At 37.9% G+C, this 22388-nt stretch overlaps 1 protein-coding gene across 1 annotated transcript in view; it reads left to right on the top strand.

Annotated features, from left to right (window-relative positions):
• Nucleotides 1-22388, top strand: part of DYM (dymeclin) — a 327946-nt gene that overhangs the window by 54615 nt on the left and 250943 nt on the right. The gene's annotated exons all lie outside the window — the stretch shown is intronic.

Genomic DNA, 22388 nt, shown 5'->3' with positions numbered 1-22388 from the left:
GAGAGCAGTGGTTAGCCATCCTCACCAGATCGCGGATAGCTTTTGGCATCAGATAGGTCTGATCTGGAAATCGGGCTCTGGTTTTGTTACTTTATTTAACTTCTCTGAATCCTAATTTTCTGGTTTTAAAAGTGGAACTTAGGACTTCGCTGGTGGCTCAGTGGTAAAGAATCTCCCTGCCAGTGCAGGAGACACAGGTTCTATCCCTCATCAGGGAAGATCCCACATGCCGTGGACCAGCTAAGCCCACGTGCTGCAGCTGCTGAACCTGTGCTCTGGAGCCCAGGAGCCACAACTACTGAAGCCCCCGCACCCTAGAGCCCGTCCTCCACAACAAGAGAACCACCGTGGTGAGAAGCCCATGCACCGCAACGAAGAGTAGGCCCCTGCTTGCCACAACCAGAGAAAAGTCTGTGCAGCAAGGAAGACCCAGCACAGTCAGAAATAAATAAATAAATAAATATACATCTTTTTAAAAGTAGGACTTAGAATTCTATCTTTACCTGTGGGCTTTTGTTACATATAAATAACATAAGACAAGTAGGGAATATATGTCTAGAACATGATAAATACTGATAATAAATACTAGCTATAGTTTGCCTGCCTCATCTTCCCCAGCCCCACCTGTGTCAATTTCTCTAGTTTTCCAAGCATGTTACATATTTTTATCTTACATGTTTCGTGTCTTTCCGCTTAGAAAATCAAGAAAATTCTCCCCCTCTTTTTTAGGTTATAAAAAGGGAAGAGAATCACAGATCCAGGATCTTAGCATCCTTAACCGTAACTTCAGGTTGAAAACCTTGCTAGTTAGCAGTACCCTTTTTCAGGCCATTTGAGTGGTGCAAAGTGAAAGTGAAAGTCACCCAGTCATGTCTGACTCTTTGCGACCCCATGGAATACAGTCCATGGAATTCTCTAGGCCAGAATACTGGAGTGGGTATCCTTTCCCTTCTCCAGGGAATTTTCCCAACCCAGGGATCTAACCCAGATCTCCGCATTGCAGGCAGATTCTTCACCAGCTGAGCTACAAGGGAAGCCCGAGTTGTGCAAAAGCAAGCCAAATTGGAGCTAATTTTGCAATTAAACATGTCACAAGTTGATAAACCATGTATTTTCATAGTCTGACATGTATTATATTCTCTGTGGCTCCTGATGCTACAGATTAAGGGGTAAATGTTGAAAAATTTTAAACTTGTCTTTTCAAAACTCATTCTAATAATACTTCCTATGTCTCTTTGAAGTTAGTTTCTAACCCTCAGTTTATTCTACAAAGTGTATACAGATGAACAGATATTAGCTTTAAGAAAGATTTTATTTCAGTAGTAATTATCCCAAAGTATAAAGTGTTCCACAAATATTTCTAAAAGTAAAAATAGTTTTGCCAAGAATTGCCTGTTGGTCCAGTGGTTAATACTCCATGCTTTCACTGCTTTGGACTTCTCATCCCTCCTCCCCCCAACCCGGTGTCTTCTATTGTCTGCTCTAACTGAAGCCAGCAGGCAGAGAAGTTTGGAAAATAGAGTTTACAGGTTTCTAGCCCCCTGCATTACAGATCGTAGATGGGAAGAGTGTGTGGAAATGAGAGCAAAAGATATTAGACGTCCAGATCTGTGATACTTATTTTACAGAGGTTATATAATTTTCATCAAGTCACACAGCTCGTAGATATCATGTGTGGCTATCTTTCTCCACACTGTATGCTCTGTGAATGTGAGAAACATATGTGTGTTCATAGTCTTAAACATTATGGCACAGGGGCACTCAAAGTTATGAAAATTTTAAAAAATAAGATTAGCTATAATTCTACCACTCTAATTAATCAGTTATTTCCATTTTTTAAATTCTTTTCCTTGTCCTTGTATATCGGTATATATTTATACATATAACAAACTAGATATTAAAGTAGATATTTAAAATATGCAAGTAATATTGTTTATCTTGTCATTAGCGTTATGAAAATAAAATAGCACATTACTATATACTTGAAAAGTTTGAGTCCTAATAAAGAAAGGTGCAGTTTAAATTCAAGCTGTTACTTTTATTAATTTCATTTCCTGACTTGGTCAAATCAGGAGAGCAGGTAAATTTTTGCTGTAAAGCAGCTAAAATTACTTCCTTCTTTTGGCTGTATGATTAATAGCACATGTTTTGAGGTATCCAGTTGCTGGTATTTAAAGGGAAGATGTCATGGTACCAATACTTCTGCCAGTTGTCATGTTGCTAATGGAGCTCACTGGTTTATCTGGGCACAATTTCCCTGAGTGAGGGTAAAGAAAGGACTCAAAAGACAGGGTACCTAAAGCCAATCATCTGTTGCATCATCTTAAGTAGGAGGATATATTTTGGGGACATTGCAAAGGATATATTCAAATATGGCATGATAATGACTGCTGATTGGTCTTCTCCCATTTTATCTGACCACATGGATGCCAAGAATGGATCATATTTCTCAGTCCTCTTTGAAACCCTGTATGTATGTGGTCTGAAGTTCAGCCAAGGCAATGTAAGGAGCAGTGGTATAGGCAAACTTGCAGATAAGAGTTCTTAAAGGAAGTGGGTGTCACCATCTCTTATCTGTTGACTTGAATGAAAATACAATGGCTGGAGCTAGCTTAGCCACATTGTATCATGAGTAAATTTAGAAGTGGAGGTAGTACACAGTGGAACAACAGGAGAAAAGGAACCGGCTCTGGAATGGAGTAGTGTGCAAGCTCTGCTACACCTACTTTTGGACTTCTGTTGAGGCCATAATTAATATAGGTCTGTTACTTGTAACTTACCCTAATCCTGACTTATACTTGGTTGACAATGTATGGTGTATGAGACAAGGTAATGTAATAAACTAGCTTTCTAGGACAGATTATTTGTAGGAGTTATCAGAATAGTCTCGCAGAGACCAGACAAGTGTGATGAGATAGAACCTAGTACTTCTCCCTCTCTGCGTACCAGTTTTATCCTCAGTTCCCCAGCATTTTTGTTACACTCTTCACAAAACACAGCATTTAAGTTCACAGTAAAAGAAACAACAAAACAGTGAATTATGTAAGTAATCTTTTTTTGTTGTTGAATTCTGTCAACCATAGTAATTTATGCATTATTGAGAAAACTGTTAGAGCCATTAGCAGTGCTTTCTCAGGCAGTCCATGACAGCTGAGGCAAATGAGGAATAACCTTAAAGATCTAGGAGTTTGTCAGAAACCACTTGACAGTGTTCAGGTTTCATGTTTTATAAATTAATGTACATTTACGTTCTACTTAAGTAATCATATCCACATTTGTTTTATTACTGTTAAGATGGGATTACATGACAGTCCAATGACTTTAATTAACTTTCTAAAAATCTTGGTGTAAAGTTAATGGTCCAGGAAAAAATATGTTTGTTTTCTGACCTTGCTTATTTCTGGCACATCATGGATGATCTCCAGAAAGTTTAGCCTACCTTTTGGAGGAATAACATGTGTATGGTTTGGGTCTAGTGGAATTTCTTAGCTGACTGGATTTTTCTTTTTCTCTTCTGTCAGTTATGTGATACATTGTAAAAAAGCCTGAAACTTGGATTTAAGCCTCTAGTTTTGTGACCTTAGGGAGTGATGGAGAACATTGAATTTCTACTTTCTGGTAGCTTTTGTGATCTGCTGTTTTGTTATTCTTCTGTCTCTGCTCTTCTTTTTTGGGGGGGCTGCACTACATGCTTTGTAGGATCTTAGTGCTCTGACCCGGGGTTGAACTTGGGCCCTGGTAGTGCAAGTCCAGAGTACTAACCATGGGACCACTAGGGGATTCCTCTGTTGTTCTTTTTACTTCTGATATTTCTATCATGTCTTTGAAGTCTTCATATCCTTAATCTCTCTTAGAATTTGATTTGTCTTTCTGAATTCCAAGTAATTTCTTCAGATTTATCTTCCAGTTCACTCATTCTGTTTCCAATTGTCTCATCTGTGAGATCCTTTCACTGAAGTTTTCTAATGTTTGAAATATAACATAGGTGCAATAAACTTTATGCATATTTAAGTGAGAGGTTGATTAAGGAGAAGCCTTAGAATTGACTGTTGAAATGTAAGATGGAACTTATTGGTACTTTGTCAAGAATCACTTAGGTGGGAAACTAATTAGGGTGGGTTGAGGGGAGAATGGGAGTCAGAGAATATGAAGAAAAACAAGGCAGCAACTGGAAGGGGACATGGATTTTAGGGAAGTTTTTTTGTTTGTTTATTTTTGGTTGGGAAAATGGCACAACATGTTTATATACTGTGATAGGAATGATCCATTTCCTATAAATATTACTAAATGCTTGCACTTGTAGAACTTACATTTTAGTAGAGATGGAAAAATTCTTATTCCTGAAGATAGGAGAAAGGGGTATTTCACTCCTTTACAACAGGAGTGAAGGCAGAGTATCACGCTGACGCAGATGTGTTTGTGGATTTTAAAATGGACATACAGGGTAGTTCTCTGATAGACTCTATTGAGAGTCAGTTGAGCATGAAGTTTGGGGGTTGGTGTTTGAAGTTTACAAAATGAGAGCTGTAGGAGAGTTAAAGAAATGGACACCAAAGAAATGTAATAGGATTGCTGGACAGAGCTGGCGGCCCACTTGAGATCCATGCGGAGGAACTTAAACGCAGTTGGAATGGTTATATCATTGTTCTTCAGTTGTGTATAGCCGCTTTGGAACGTGGAGTTGGTGGAGAATTGGGTTGAGTCAAGGCAGGGGTTCTGCTCGGCAGATACAATGGAGGGAAGCAGGAGCGTGAGGGAGTTGGGAAGGAGTCTGCCAGGGAGTGATCCTAGTTCTGGTCCCCCGAATCTGAGCTGGGTTAGGAAGGAGTGAGGACATGGGGGTGGTGGTGGACAAAGACAGAGGGGTAGAGAGAGCTGACAGAGGGGTAGGGAGGGTCAGACATTGTTGGAATTGGATATCAGAGGAGATGGTCTGGAAATCTGGGAGGCGGCATTCAGAGTGGAGTATATGAATTCAGAACTGTGGTGGTAGTACATTCATTAGCAAAGAGAACGTGTAACTCGGGCATGACCATGGGAATGGGTAGTTGGGGTGGGTTAGAGAAAGTGAACAAGCAGATCAAGGCCTTGACAACCATATTGGCTTGACAGTGTGTTGGTATTTTTATTAAAGACTTTTTTGTTATGGACCATTTTTAAAGTCTTTTGAATTTGTTACAATATTGCTTCTGTTTTATGTTTTTTTTTTTTTTTTTGGCTGCTGGACATGTGGGATCCTAGCTCCCTGACCAGGGATCAAACCCACACCCCCAGTATTGGAGGGTGAAGTCTTAGCCACTGGACCATGAGGGAATTTTAAAATGAGGACTGGACAGTGTGGAGGGGCAGACAGTGAACCAGGTGCTTAGCTAAGGAAAAAAGCAGGAGTGACAACACTGTCTATAGATGACTGTAGGAAGAATTGTTGACGGGTTGTGTAGTCTGGTGGGATGTTTCAGGGCACCTGGGATGTCGGGAGAAATGGTTTGGAAGCTGTAATGCTTCTCTGTGGTACATGGGTTGTGGGGAGAGAAAAGCACATCCCCACTACAAAGGCTCCAGATAAGGAGCTGTCCTTGGGGGACACCCAGGTTTCTATTAGATCAGGGACAAAGAGGTTGAGCTTGAAAATATTCAGAATTTTTTCTGATGAAATATGTGAGTTCTGGAGGTGATGGGGAGAGAGCTATGGGAAAGTCTAGAACAGTTTTAGAATTGCATTAAAAAAATTTTTTTTTTTTTGGCCATGCTGCAAGGTTTGTGGAATCTTAGTTCCCTGGGCAGTGAAAGTGCTGAGTCCTAACCACTGGACCACCAGAGAACTCCCTGGTTCCATTATTTTTAAAACAGATTTTTACACGAGTCAGTTTAGTTAAACTAGACATATAATCAAGCAACCTAGATCTCAGTAAGTCTCCTTATGCTGCAAAAACCCCACTCAGGGTATGTGTACTAAGGCTTAGTGTCCTCATATTTCTTAGATGAAACACAAAGTTCTGATATTTTCTCCCCTTACCCACTCTGGAGACTTCTCATGTTAGTGTGTGTTTATGGACTGCTAACTGGATTGTATTGAATGTTCTAGGGATATTTCTTCAGTCTCATGAGTACTTTCAGACCATATCATCTATAGTGTTCACTCTTATTTGTATTTGCTACCTCCAGCTTTCATTTGGGGATCATTTAGGTCTTGGGAACTTTTTGGGTTTATTCATTTGTTTTTCTGTTTTTCAGCTATTTATGAAAGTCCTCTCATTTCATAGATTCTAGTTTCCTAGTCCCTTCTAAGCTTTAAATTAAGGGATTTAAAAATTCATTTTAAAATGGTCAAAATTTTGGAAGAAATACTTCTCATCTTTCCTTGAATGTCACTTTCAACCAAAGAGTAATAGTTACTCACAGACTCTCAGTTTTAATGCCAACAGGAGTAACAGCTGGAGATCTATATGGAAAAAATGATTGTTACTGAGGTGGGAATAAATCTATTCTACATACTTTATTATAGTCTTTTGATTTATATTTACTCCTTCACAAGTGGAAGTTGGATGCTAATGTAGGCATTCATTCTAAGATTTTACTATTGAGTTCAGTTCAGTCCAGTCACTCAGTTATGTCCGACTCTTTGTGACCCCATAGACTGCAGCACGCCAGGCTTCCCTGTCCATCACCAACTCCCGGAGGATTTTACTGTTAGAAATTTATTTGTGGATTCCAAATTGATTCTTTTTGGTTATTGATACTGTTTAAGTTAGTAAACTTATTAATATAGTTTTTGACAAAATCTCTTGCATAATTCACACTCAATCTTGATTTTTATTTGGAGAAAATAATTTCATACAAATGTTTTTACATTAAAGGTAAATTCAGTCTACGAAAATGAAAAACTAACAATTACTCATTTTCCTATTTGATGTAATATAACAAACTACATTGTCAGGATGCAGAGAAATCAAACCACAGTATAGAAGGGAGACATTCATCTCAAGCATCCCACAGTTGGCAGGGAAGACAGTCATGCCAGCCAAGGGTATGCAGTAGTACAGCCGTGTGTAAGAGACAGAAGACGTTTGTAGTTAACAATGAAATTTATAGCCCTGATAAGGACCTATAATTTTCACATGGGCGACAAACAGTACTGTTGGATGTAGTACATTCAGCTGAAGGAGGAGTGAATGGTTGTATTTGGTTAAAAGGTACTTAGCGTTTCTCTTCCATCACTAACACACGTACCTATATTTTATGTTTTGTTGGGGATGCCTGATTGCCAGTAGATGGAAGGGTGGCCAGGGTGTTGAGGGGTTAAAGACCATGTATCATTGAAAAATATTTTGGGACCAGGGCTTTTTTGGTTGAAAGAGGGGAACTCTTGTGAAACTATACACTGCCAGATGCTTAGAGCTGTAATAAGAGGGCTTGTCCTGTTTTCCTATCGGAATATTTCCCCCAACTTCACCCACATCCATGCAATCACCACAACTTTGTCTTATTTGAGTACAGATTGAATTCCAATTTACTTACTTCACTTTTTCAAAAATTTAAGCACATTATTTACTCTATCCTTATATTAAATGGTAAAGTCCTTGAAAATTGTGTAATTGATATCCTAGTTTATATATTTCTAATGTACATAACTCTGAAGATTTTTAAAAAGTTAAAAATCTTAACCATCTCTCACTTCATCAGTATGGGGAAACTCTGCTTTAGAGGCCAACCTTGGGATAGATGGAATGAAGTTACTGGGGAACCAGATACGGGCCTGTTCAAGGAAGGGCTGTCTGTTCTCTGAGCACATAGGCACAATGCCCCTTTCTTATTTTCTGGATCAGAGTTATTTGCATGGGAATATGAGATAGGATTTGTCTCAGAGGACACTAGGTTTCTTATTCATTGTGTTTCCTTTCGTACTCTACACTTTAGGATTATACCTGGCTCATCTTAGGTTCTCATATTTATTTATTTAGAGGTGTGATTCTCGAGTTTTACTTAGACAAATGAATTGTTACTTTTTATTGTTTTCCTTTTGAAAACAGGTATTATCTTCATAAATACTGAATTATTTCAGCAGTTTTTTTTCAACTTTTCTTTAATAGTTCTATTTTCTACTCTTAAAAGAGTAAGACTTTTAAAGTTTCATATGGCTTATATTATGCTGGATTACAAATCAGAGATTCTGACAGATTTCAAACTACAAAGGTGGATAAAATGTTTTAGTGTGCTATGAGTTTCTAAAACATTTTCCTCTGTTCTTTTATGGTGTGTTTTTTTTCTCTTTTCTGAGATGGTCAAAGCATTCCTTTTGGGAGACAAGCTGGGGGTAGTAATATCATGTTGTTTTGTGTTAGGAAAATTGAATTTGACTCAGAACTGTTTTAGGAACTAACAGTCACCAGATATTTTAAGAATGCTTTAAATGTGAACATATGTAAAAAAGTGAAAATATTAGTGACCTTCTCACCACCCTTTCCCCTTTCCTAGCACTATAGTATGATTGGCTGTAGTTCAAGATTGTGTATGTTGCTGTTTTATATTCATTTTAAAATGAAAAAAAAAATTGCTAATGAAAGTTTCCTTAATATAGGCTGATTACGTAGAAAGAGAGATACTTGAGGACTGGGTGGGCCCTTTAATAAATAGGGTATGTTTTCATCAATAAACTAATATTTTAGTATATTTCTTTGAAGAAATACTGTTCTAAAGATATCATGTAAACTTTTTCAAATTTTAGGGTTTCTTTTACTACATTATTTTAGAAATCAAAACATTCTAATCAGAAAAGCAAGTTGTATTTAGTACCAGTAATCAGAGGTAACCACTCTAAGCATTATGGTATATACTTATCATCACCTTACAAAAGGAAATGCCTACTGTGGTTTTTTAGTGGTATGCATTTTAAGTTTAACATATAGAAAAATGTACAATTAGTGTATAGTTCAGTTCATTAGCAAAAATGAATGAACATATATGTAATTACCAGTCAGGACCAGTATTCCCGGCACCCTGGAAACTCCTCTCATGCACTCTCCTAATAGCTCTCCTCTCCCAGCTGCAGGGGAAACCACTGCTGTGACTTGTAGCACCATAGATTAATTTTGAACTTTATATTGATGGAATCATATGCTATGACTATCATATGTATTATTTTCTGTCTTCTTTTATTTGTAAAATTCATTTATGTTTTTTCATGAGGCATAGTTTGATCATTTTTGTATTAGTCCATCTTAAGACTATCTCATACTGTATTTCTCCTTCATACTGTAATAAACATTTGATTATTTCCAACTTTTGCCTGTTAAAATAATGCTGTGTACATCTTTGTACATGTCTTTGCACATATGTAAGCATTTTATTGAGTATAATAATTAGGCAAATTGCTGGGTCCTAGCTGTGCATCATTCACATATAGTGGGTACAGTTAAACAGTTTTCCAAATTGTTTTCACCTATTACGCTCTCACTAGAGTATATGAGAGTTGGCCTTGTTCCACATCCATGCCCAACATGTTTTTGGAGAAGGAAAGGATGGAGTTGTGTTTTTGAGATTATAATTTATGTACAGTAAAATTTACCTTCTATTAGTTTAATGAATACATACAGTCATATACTAACCACCATAACCATAAGATATTGGGCATTTCCATCATCTTAAAAAGTCTCCTTGTGTTCCTTTGCAGTCAAACCATAACAACTGGCTCTCCAAAATAGTTAAGCATTGCAGATATCTACCACTTAATATCAGTAATCGATTCATGAAAATCAGATATTATGCAAAAAATACTAATCTGGAACGTATCTACCATTATTTTAAATTTTAAAAATTGTTTATATAATAACTCAAAATATTCAACCTGTTTTTATTTTTATTTTTTTTTAACCTGTTTTTAAAAGCACACTAAATGCCAATGTTTAACAAACTAGTGTGTTTTTATATAAAATGCTTAAAACATGGCTTCCTGATCAAAGTAATGATTTAAATAATCATTTTTTCTCTTCTGTTCAGTCATTTTTTCCTCTTTCTTGTTTACAACCTTTTCACCTTTTGCCTCTTACTGTATAACACTTAGCAAAATCAAGGGCTCATTGTGAAAGGTCTTAGAAAACACGTTTAGTATGTGTGCCCAGTGGTGGAAAATGTCTGTCTCAGGGCATGACACTGAGATGCCCTCTTAGTTATCAATAACATCTGAGACATTCATCTTCTTTATTTTTTTTTTAACACTCAGTTCAGTTTCAAAATGTCAGTGATTCTGTCATACCAATTACCTTTGCAATGAAATTTGATTCCCTCCCCCCCCCAGTACATTATTTTTTTTTAATGTTTTGAGTTTTGGAGGTATAAATATAAAAGATTATTTTATAAACACTAGTTGAAAAGGATTAAACTGAGTGACATGTTCTAGGAAGTTTAGATATTAAAAACTAGGTGACAGTCTACTGGGAAAATGTTAATTTTGTTGACATTCTGGGTGATATGCCTGGCTTTCTAACCACAGGCTTGGTTTTCTCTTGTGTTGATGAATATGTCACAATTAATTCAGCCAGTTCCTTCTTATTTAATATTTAAGTATATATGTTTTCACTGAGCTTTAAGATGGCTAGCTCTCTCTTTGATCTTTGTATCGTTCTTTTTTTTTTTTTGGGCTGTGTTCAGTCTTCATTGTGGCACACAGGCTTTCTCTAGTTGTGGCATGGGCTTAGCTTGTTGCAGTGCATGCGCTCTAGAGCACTCAGGCTTTTTAATTGTGGTGTGCGGGCTTAGGGGCTCCGCAGCATGTGGGATCTTAGTTCCGCAGCCAGGGATAGAAGCCTTGTCCCACTGATTGGAAGGCGGATTCTTAACCAGTGGACCTCCAGGGAAGTCCCTGTATTCATTCTTTAGAATAAACTGTAGAGTTGGACTTGTTGTTAGGCCAAATAATCTGCACATTGCTAATGCTTGTGGTACACATTACTTGATTTCCCTTCCTAAAAATACAGCCCATTTACAGTCCTGCCTCTGGTGTCTGAAAATACCTGTTTCCTAGTATCCTCCCCACAGTTAAAGTATTATAATTTGAAATGTAGGACTAAAGCCAATTTTTGAGACCTATATTTAGACGTTTAAAAATAGCATGGTTTCCCTTTAAATGCCAAATATAAAATCCCTGTTGTTTATATACTTCTAAAATATAAGTTCTGTCTTATACACTGTAAAAATAACCTTTGGTAAGTAACTGAAATACTAAAGAAAGTAAAGTTGAAGTAAAGGAGCAAATTAAGTTTATAAGTTGAATATAAAACATTAAAAAGATGTAGCTCTTTTCCATCAAGGAGACAACAGGAAGACTTGTGCGTAAGTTACATAAATTGTTCAGTGATGTTCAGTTGCTAAGTCATGTGCGCATGCCAGGCTCCTGTGTCCTTCACTATCTCCTGGAGTTTGCTCAAATTCATGACTGCTGAGTCAGTGATGCTATCTAACCGTCTCATCCTATGTTGTCCCCTTCTCCTTTGCCTTCAATCTTTCCCAGCATCAGGACCTTTTCCAATGAGTTGTTTCTTTGCATCAGGTGGCCAAGGTATTGGAGTTTCAGCTTCAGTCCTTCCTATGAATAGTCAGGGTTGGTTTCCTTTAGGATTGACTGATTTGATCTCCTTACCGTCCAAGGGACTCGGAAAAGTTTTCTCCAGCATCACAGTTCGAAAGCATTAGTTCTTCTGCACTCAGCCTTTATGGTCCAACTCTCACATCCATACATGACTAGTGGAAAAACCATAGCTTTGACTATATAGACCTATGTGAGCAAAGTGATATCTTTGCTTTTTATATGCTATCTAGGTTTCCCATAGCTTTCCTTCCAGGGAGCAAGCTTCTTTTAATTTCATGGCTGTAGTCACAGTCTGCAATGATTTTGGAGCCCAAGAAAATGAAATCTGTCTCTGTTTCCACTTTTCCCCCTTCTGTTTGCCATGAAGTGATGGGACCGGATGCCATGATCTTAGTTTTTTGAATGTTGAGTATCTAGTCAGCTATTTCACTCTTCTCTTTCACCCTCATCAAGAAGCTCTTTAGTTCCTCTTTACTTTCTGCCATTATAGTGAAACTGATGTGAAGAGCTGCCTCATTGGAAAAGACTGATGCTGGGAAAGATTGAAGGCAAAAGGAGAAGAGAGCAGCAGAAGATGAAATGGTTAGATTGCATCACTGACTCAGTAGACATGAATTTGAGCAAACTCTGGGAGATAGTGAAGGACAGGGAAAACTCTTAGAGAGATGTACTCTGCAAAGAAGTTAAATATAGCAGGGTGACAATATACAGCCTTGACATACATAAACTTGTATGCAGGACAAGAAGCAACAGTTAGAACCAGACATGGAACAATGTTATGACTGGTTCAAAATTGGGAAGGGAATACGTCAAGGCCGTATATTGTCATCCAGCTTATTTAACTTACATGCAGAGTACATCATGCAAAATGCTGGGCTGGATGAATCACAAGCTGGAATAAGATTGCTGGGAGAAATATCAACAATCTTAGTTGTGCAGATGATACCACTTCAATGGCAGAAAGTGAAGAGGAACTAAAGAGCCTCTTGATAAAAGTGAAAGAGGAGAATGAAAAAGCTGGCCTAAAACTCAACATTCAGAAAGCTAAGATCATGGCATCTGGTCCTATCACTTCATGGCAAATAGATGGGGAAAATGTGGATACAATGTCAGATTTCATTTACTTGGATTCTAAAATCAATGCGGACAGTGACTGCAGCCATGAAATTAAGACACTTGCTCCTTGGAAGAATAGCTATGACAAACCTAGACAGTGTATTAAAAAGCAGAGAGATCACTTTGCCAACAAAGGTCCATTTAGTCAAAGCTATGGTTTTTCCACTAGTCATGTGTGGATGTGAGAGTTGGACCATAAAGAAGGCTGATCACCAAAGAACTGATGCTTTTGAACTATGGTGCTAGAGGAGATTCTTGGGAGTCCCGTGGACAGCAAGGAGATCAAACCAATCAGTCCTAAAGGATATCAACCCTTAATGTCCATTGGAAGGACTGATGCTGAAGCTGAAGCTCCAATACTTTGGCCACCTGATGCAAAGACCTGACTCATTGGAAGAGACCTTAATGCTGGGAAAGATTGAAGGCGGGAGGAGAAGGGGCAACAGAGGATGAGATGGTTGGATGTCATCACTGGCTCAATGGATTTGACTTTGAGTAAACTCAGGGAGACAGTGAAAGACAGAGAAGTCTGAAGTGTTGCAGTTCATGGGGTTGCAAAGAGTCCAAGGCAACTTAGTGACTGAAGAACAACAACATGGTAGTTGGAACATTTTTTGGCATTGATTGTCTTTGGGATTAGTAGGAAAACTGACCTTTTCCAGTTCTGTGTCCTGCTGAGTTTTCTGAATTTGCTACAATTTGCTACATAAAGTAGCACTTTAACAGCATCATCTTTCAGGATTTTAAATAGCTCATTTGAAATTCCATCATGTCCACTAGCTTTGTTTGTAGTAATACTCCCTAAGGCCCACTTGACTTCACATTCCAAGATGTCTGGTTCTAGGTGAACAACCACACCATCATGGTTATCCACGTCATTATGACTTTTTTGTTTAGTTTTGTGCATTCTTGCCACCTCTTATTAATCTCTTCTGCTTCTTTTAGGTCCTTACCATTTCTGTCCTTTATCATGACCATTCTTCATGAAATGTTCCTTTGATACCTCCAGTTTTCTTGAAGAGATCTGTGGTCTTTTCCATTGTATTGTTTTCTTCTTTGTCTTTGCCTTGTTCATTTAAAAAGACCTCCTTGTGTCTTCTTGCTATTCTCTGGAACTCTGCATCCAGTTGGGTATATCTTTCCCTTTCTCCCTTGCCTTCTGCTTCTCTTCTTTTCATAGCTGTTTGTAAAGCCTCCTCAGACAATCGTTTTGCCTTCTTGCATTTCTTTTTCTTTGGAATGGCTTTGGTCACTGCTTCCTGTACCATGTTACAAACACCTGTCCATGGTTCCTCAGGCACTCTGTCTACCAGACCTAATCCCTGAATCTATTAGTCACCTCTACTGTATAATCATAAGGGATTTGATTTAGGTCATACCTGAATGGCCTAGTGGTTTTCCCTACTTTTTGCAGTATTAGCCTGAATGTTGTAATAAGGAGCTCATGACCTGAGCCACAGTCACCTCCAGGTCTTGTTTTTGCTAACTGTATAGACTTTTCCATCTTTGGCTGCAAAGAACATAATTAGTCTGATTTTGTTATTGACCGTCTGGTGATGTCCATATGTAGAGTCATCTCTTGGGTTGTTGGAAAAGGATGTTTTCTATGACCAGCGTTTTCTAATGACAAGACTCTGTTAGCCTTTGCCCTGCTTCATTTTGTACATCAAGGCCAAACTTGCCTGTTAATTCCAGCTATCTCTTGTCTTCCAGTTTTTGCATTCCAGTCCCCTGTGATAAAAACGACATCTTTTTTTGATATTAGTTCTAGAAGATATTGTAGGTCTTCATAGAACCGGTCAACTTCAGCTTCTTCAACAAAAGTTGTTGGAACATAGATTTGGATTACTCTGATGTTGAATGATTTATCTTACATACGTAAGTATGATCAAAACCAGACTTTCGTAAGTACAGTACTGAAGAGAGTTGTAATCAGAGTACTATAAAAGCAGTTATTTTTTGCTTTATTAGAACAGACGAGTCTGATTTGGACCTTGAGGAATTTTTTAAAGCAAAAAAGTATGAGGAAGAAATGAAAGAAAAAATTTTAAAAATGGAAGAAAGTAGAATGCCTTCTTTGGTTATTTGTAAACTTGAAAAAAGTCTATAAACCACTGTCAGTTCTCTTCATTGATTTCTGAATTATTTTTTTTTCCAGGGTCATCCTTTGTCTCCCCATAAACTCATGACAGTTTATTTCCTTTTCTTTTCTATATTTGTTTCTCCTTTTGACTATAAACTTCATGGATAGGGCCTCATTGTCTTGGATTCGTTCGTGTCTAATCTAGTTTCTTGCACTTTGACTGATCCATACCAGTACCTTACTAAATGATGAGACGAGTGTATGTAAGTGCCCAAGTGATAAGTACATACTTGGTGACAGTATGTTTCCTCTGTGTCTGGTATGTGACCCTTAAAAGAAATTAACTTCAACGAAGTTAAGTGATCATCAGATACTTTTTCCCATGCAAATGTTTCTCACTGGTGATGCAGTTATTCTGTATTTTGATGGTATCAGTGTCAGATCCTGATTGTGATATTCTATAAATTTTTAAGATGTTACCATTAGAAGAAATTAGTTGAAAGGTTATTTTTTTTTTTTTAATGAGAACATATGCATCTATAATAATCTTAAAAACTTTAAGGAGATTGATGGCCAAAAAATTTTTTAAAACTGTTTTTTGTTTTTTAAAAAGATCACTAACCAAGCAGTAATGTTTTGGAACTTTATAGCACATAATGAGCTCCTTATTGCAAAATTCAGGCTTAAATAGAAGAAAGTAGGGAAAACCCCTAGTCTACTCAGGTATGACCTAAAGCAAATCCCTTATGATTATACAGTGGAGGTGATAAATAGATTCCAGGGATTAGATCTGATAGACAGAGTGCTTGAAGAACTATGGACAGAGGTTCATAACATTGTATAGGAGGTGGTGACCAGAATGATCCCCAAGAAAAAGAAATGCAAAAAGGAAAGGCAAAATGATTGTTTGAGGAGGCCCTACAGATAGCTGAGAAAAGAAGAGAAGCAAAAAGGCAAAGGAGAAAGAAAAAGATAGACCCAACTGAATGCAGAATTCCAGAGAATAGCAAGGAGAGATAAGGAAGCCTTCTTAAGTGAACAACACAAAGAAATAGAGGAAAAGAATAGAATGGGAAAGACTAGAGATCTCTTCAAGAATATTAGAGATACAAGGGAACGTTTCATACAAAGATGGGCTCAATAAAGGACAGAAATGGCAAGGACCTAACAGAAGCAGAAGAGATTAAGAAGAGGTGGCTCGAATATACAAAAGAACTATACAAAAAAGGTTTTAATGACCCAGATAACCACGGTGGTGTGGTCACTCACCTAGAGCCAGACATCCTGGAGTGTGTAGTCAAGTAGTCCTTAGGAAGTATTACTACCGGCAGAGCTAGTGGAGGTGATAAAATTCCAGCTGAGCTATTTAAAATCCTAAAAGTTGATGCTGTCAAAATGCTGCACTCAATATGTCAGCAAATTCTGAAAACTCAGCAGTGACAACAGGACTGGAAAAGGTCAGTTTTCATTCCAGTCCCAAAGAAGGGCAATGCCAAAGAATGCTCAGACTACCACACAGTTGCACTCATTGCACATGGCTAGCAAGATAATGCTCAAAATCCTTCAAGCTAGGCTTCGTCAGTACATGAACTGAGAATTTCCAGAGATACAAGCTGGATTTAGAAAAGGAGAGGAACCAGAGATCAAGTTGCCATCATCTATTAGATAATAGAGAAAGCAAGGGAATTCCAGAAAAAATCTACTTCTGCCTCATTCGCTACCCTAAGGCCTTTGACTGTGTGGATCACAACGAACTGTGGAAAATTCTTAAAAAAATGGGGTTACCAGACTACCTTACCTGTCTCCTGAGAAACTTGTACACAGGACAAGAAGCAACAGTTAGAACCGGACGTGGAACAACAGAATGCTTCAAAATTGGGAAAGGAGTATGTCAAGGCTGTGTATTGTCACCCCGCTTATTTAACTTCTATGCAGATTACATCATTCAAAATGCTGGACTAGATGAATCACAAGCTGGGATCATGATTGCCAGGAGAAATTATGAACAACTTCAGATATGCAGACGACACCACTCTAAAGGCAGAAAACTAAGAGGACCTTAGCCTTTTGATGAGGATGAAAGCGGAAAGTGAGAAATCTCGCTTAAAATTCAACATTCAAAAAACTAAGATCATGGCATCTGGTCCCATCACTTTATGGCTAAACTTGATGGGGAACATGGAAACAGTGACAGATTTTATTTTCTTGGACTCCAAAATCACTGTGTATGGTGACTGCAGCCCCAAAATTAAAGGAAGCTTGCTCCTTGGAAGGAAAAGTATGATAAACCTAGACAGTATATTAAAAAGCAGAGACATCATTTTGCCAACAATGGTCTGTGTAGTCCAAGCTATGGTTTTTCAGGTAGTCATGTATGGATGTGAGAGTTGGACTGTAAAGAAAGCTGAGTACTGAAGAATTGATGCTTTTGAACTGTGGTGTTGGAGAAGACTCTTGAGAGTCCCTTGGACTGCAAGGAGATCAAACCAGTCAATCCTAAAGGAAATCAACCATTGAATTGGAGCTGTAGCTCCAATACTTGGCCACTTGATGCAAAGAGCTGACTCACTGGAAAAGACCTTGATGCGGGGAATGATTGAGGGCAAGAGGAGAAGGGGGCAACAAAGGATGAGATTGTTGGATGGCATCACCGACTCAATGGACATGAGTTTGAGCAAACTTTGGGATATGGTGATGGACAGGGAAGCCTGGGGGTGCTGCAGTTCATAGAATTGCAATGAATTGGACTTGACAGCACTAAACAACAACAACAACACTTAATTGTGTTAGGATACTGGTTTGGCTTTTAATAGAGATCAGGTACCAGTGGCTTAAAAAAAATAGAAGATTTACATTTCTCTCACATGAAAGTCTAAGCTAGTCTAGGGGTATAGGCAGGTTTGCTTCCTGAGGCCATTCAGAGAATAGAGTTCCTTCTCTCTTGTTTTTCCATTCCCTTGGTCGTATCCTCATGCACAAAGCCGAATCTGCCTGCCCACCCCTCTACCTGAGTTCTTGCACATGTGAAGCATGAGGATTGGAGGAGAAAATAAGTTCTTTTTAAGGATATTATCTAAAACTTGCATGTGCTGTTCCTACTCACATCCTGTTGGCTGAAATTTAGTTATGTGGCCATAGTTTTCTGTAAGAAAGATTGGGAAGTGTAGTTCTGCCCAGCTAAACGTCAGGGCGTTTTATTAATAAAAGGAAAGAGAGCATGATATTGGGATCAGGTAGTTACTCTGCCCTAATGTCTGCCCTGGAATGTATGTTCAGTGACTTCCTTGGCAAAACTGTCTTCCCTTGTTTCACTACACTTATAGAGGAAAAGTATAGATGCCTTAAGAGTTAGGTATATTTGTTGGATCATTATGGCAATGAAAATTGATATGAATATTTGCTTCCCCTTTCTCTAAACTCCTCAGAGACAAAGTATGATTTTTTTCTTGTTTGTATTTTTTACAGCTGGCATAGGGCCTAACCATAATTAGGTACTCGCTGCCTATTTATTGACCGATTACCCTTTTTTCTGTATTGATTGAAATGTCTCTAGCAGAATTGTCATAAGTATTTATCTGACCTGCTTTCTCCTTAATTTCTTCATGATATCTGTTTTGTTACAGGATTACAGCTCAAATATATGAATGTGACCCTTTTATCAGATTTTTACAGCTATGGAAGACAGTATAGTATGTTATCATGTGTTTTTGGTATAGTTTTGCTTGAATAATTAGTGTTTTATAATATAGATGTTAGATGTAAGAAATCAGTTGTAGTGTGGCAAGTGGCATGTTTAGTAATGTGAAGAAAGTAGTAATTTACCTTAGTTCCATTGTCTTAATAGTTTGAGTTCAAAATTTCTTAAAATGAGTTGTTTTTTCTTTGATTATTATTTTACTGATGTTTCAGTTTGTCACACTTTATATTTTTCTCACATTTTTATTCTTAAGAATAAATAATCTTGAGTCACTACTTTTAAAAGGTTGAATCACCAACACTCAGTTTTTTCTTTTAGTTAATTTCAGTACTCTTAGTTAGATGAATTTTATTTTAAGCATTTATTTGGAGGCCTGAGGGATACAATTAAAGAACTTTGGAGATCATTCTTAATTTGGTTTTTAGAACAGAAGGAAATATACTGTAACTTTCCCTTATTTTTCTGGTGGAGAGAAACTTTTTTTTGCCAGCAGGAAAATGCAATTCCACTAAGATTCTTGGGTCAGAGATCAGAGGCTTGGATCAGCAAAAAGAAACTAACTTTTGGAAGAATTTTAGTCCAATTTTATGGGCCAGTTTAAACTACAATGTAGGCAATGGCAGGGTGCCTGCTTTCCCTATAAGGAAGGGAAAGCCACATGGCAGTGATATTTACCAGAGTAAGGAAGGACGGCTGTGTGTCTGGAGGGGGTGGGGTGGGAGAGCTTCTCAATAAAATGTTCATTTGTCTGACATTATAAGCAGCTTTACAGCCCTCTTGGAAAAACTTGAAGGGGGTTAAAAAAAAAAAAAAAGGAGACTTGAAGTTCTGTTAAAAGAGAATCAGAATTTTGTTTGTTAAATTTGTCCAGGGCTAGTCGACTCTTATTTCTCCTAGTAATGAAGATGTGCAGCTGTGAAGAGAATCCAAAAAAAAAAAAAAAACCACTTATATTTTACCTTGGAGAGCATTTTGTGATTATTTTTATTGCCGATTGAACTTTCTAGTTGTGTTTTTCTTTGCTTGCAATCCTGGAACACACAGTGGTGGATATAGGGGTAGGCAGCTATGGAGCAGACTCTGAGTGGAAGGAAGTGACTGGAAATTTTTTAAAATGTCAAGATAAACAGCAAATCAGTCCCAAAGCAAATAATACTTGGCTACTGGTTGTACTTTCTTATATAATTTTGCTTTTCTTATTAAATGCCTCAAATTTCCCAACTATATTGTGAACATTGTTTTGAATAAATTTAAGTTTGTGTGTAGTGATCACTTATTTTTTTAGTTTGTTTTTAATTGTGTATGTGTGTGTTTATTTACATACATACTCACATTATTTTTTAAAAATATTTTTTTCCATTATGGTTTATCACAGGCCGTTGAATATAGTTCCCTGTTCTGTATAATAGGGCCTTGTTGTTTATTCATTCTGTATATACTGCATCTGCTACTCCTAAACTCCAAATCCATTCCTGCCCCATCCCACCCCCATCTTGGCAACCATAAACCTGTTCTCTATATCTGGGACTCTGTTTCTGTTTCATAGATAGACTCAGTTGTGTCATATTTTAGACTCCACATATAAGTGACAGTCTTCTTCTTTCTGACTTATTTCAATTGGTTTGGTAATATCTAGTTGTATCCATGTTGTTTCAGATAGCATTAGTTCATTCTTGTTTATGACTGAATAGTATTCCGTTTTATGTACGTACCACATCTTCTTCATCTGTTGGTCTGTGGATGGACATTCAAGTTATTTCCATGTCTTGCTATCATGAATAGTGCCACTGTGAACACAGCGGTATGTGTGTCTTGTCCCTGACAAGAATCTGCCTGCCAGTGCAGGAGATGCAAGTTTGCTCCCTGGGTTGGGAAGATTCCCAGGAGAAGGAAATGGTAACCCACTCCAGTATTCTTGTCTGCAAAATCCCATGGATAGAGCAACCTGGCGTGCTGCAGTCCATGGGGTCGCAAAAAGTTCAGTTTAGTTCAGTTGAGTCACTCAGTCGTGTCCGACTCTTCGCAACCCCATGAATCACAGCATGCCAGGCCTCCCTGTCCATCACCAACTCCTGGAGTTCACCCAGACTCACGTCCGTCGAGTCAGTAATGCCGTCCAGCCATCTCATCCTCTGTCGTCCCCTTCTCCTCCTGCTCCCAATCCCTCCCAGCATCAGAGTCTTCCAGTGAGGCAACTCTTCGCATGAGGTGGCCAAAGTACTGGAGTTTCAGCTTCAGCATCATTCCCTCCAAAGAAATCCCAGGGCTGATCTCCTTCAGAATGGACTGGTTGGATCTCCTTGCAATCCAAGGGATGCTTGGGGCTGGTGCACTGGGACAACCCAGAGGGATGGTATGGGGAGGGAGGAGGGAGGAGGGTTCAGGATGGGGAACACATGTATACCTGTGGTGGATTCATTTCAATATTTGGCAAAACCAATACAATATTGTAAAGTTTAAAAATAAAATAAAATTAGATTTTGCATAGTTTTCTTCTCCAACACCACAGTTCAAAAGCATCAATTCTTCGGCACTCAGCCTTCTTCACAGTCCAACTCTCACATCCATACATGACCACAAGACAAACCATAGCCTTAACTAGACGGACCTTCATTGGCAAAGTAAAATGTCTCTGCTTTTCAATATGCTATCTAGGTTGGTCATAACTTTCCTTCCAAGGAGTAAGCGTCTTTTAATTTCGTGGCTGCAGTCACCATCTGCAGTGATTCTGGAGCCCCCCCCTCAAAAAAAAAATAAAGTCTGACACTGTTTCCCCATCTATTTCCCATGAAGGGATGGGACCAGATGCCATGATCTTCGTTTTCTGAATGTTGAGCTTTAAGCCAACTTTTTCACTCTCCTCTTTCACTTTCATCAAGAGGCTTTTGAGTTCCTCTTCACTTTCTGTCATAAGGGTGATCTCATCTGCATATCTGAGGTTATTGATATTTCTCCCGGCAATCTTGATTCCAGCTTGTGTTTCTTCCAGACCAGCGTTTCTCATGATGTACTCTGCATAGAAGTTAAATAAGCAGGGTGATAATACACAGCCTTGACGTACTCCTTTTCCCATTTGGAGTTGGACATGACTTAATGACTGAACAAAAACAGCTGGATATATGCAGAGGAGTGGGATTGATCATACACTAATTCTATTCTTAGTTTTCTGAGGAACCTCCAACAAATAGGTCTTTTACCTCTTGTTTAGGTTAGGTTTATTCCTAAGTTTTTTGTTTTTAATGTGATTAAATGCATTTTTTAATCCAGATTCAGTATCAAGGAGATTTTTCTGGCCTTGTCAAGTGAGTATATAGCTATGATTCTTGTTCTGTACTTTGGCACTGCATATATAATATGAGAAATATTATAACATATATATATAACATTGTGGTTTGGTAGACTTATTTGTAAAATAAAAATTCAGACTTGGTTTGTTTTTAAAGGTTGGCTCTTTGACTCTGGTTTACACTCTTCTAAAGTTATTTATCCATTCAGACTTTCGTCATCTTTTCCAATTTGGGTATTTTGTATTTTCCTAGATATGCATATTTTGCTTAGGTTTTCAAAAATATTGGTATAAAGTTGTACATGAAATTTTCTTATAATTGCATATATGTTTTGATATGTAAAGAAAAACTGAGAAAGGTATGTAAGAAACTTAATAATATCCTGATTATCTTTGGAACGTGGAAGTGGAATTATGGGAACAGGAAGCAATAGTCTTTAGAAGTCTTATGTCCATGGGCAATATGAGAACTTCCAAATGATGGACCTGTTTTACTTTCATAATCAAAAAAGAGTATTATTTAAAACTTCAGAATATGAGAAATTGTACATAATTTACATAATGCACACAATATTGTACATAAATAGATTCATCTTGCTAGTCCCAGCACATTTCAGTTGTG

The sequence above is a fragment of the Bison bison genome, unplaced genomic scaffold (assembly GCF_000754665.1).
Source record: "Bison bison bison isolate TAMUID 2011002044 unplaced genomic scaffold, Bison_UMD1.0 scf7180017864153, whole genome shotgun sequence".
Classification (NCBI taxonomy): domain Eukaryota; kingdom Metazoa; phylum Chordata; class Mammalia; order Artiodactyla; family Bovidae; genus Bison; species Bison bison.
This window is presented reverse-complemented; position numbering and strand designations above follow the sequence as displayed.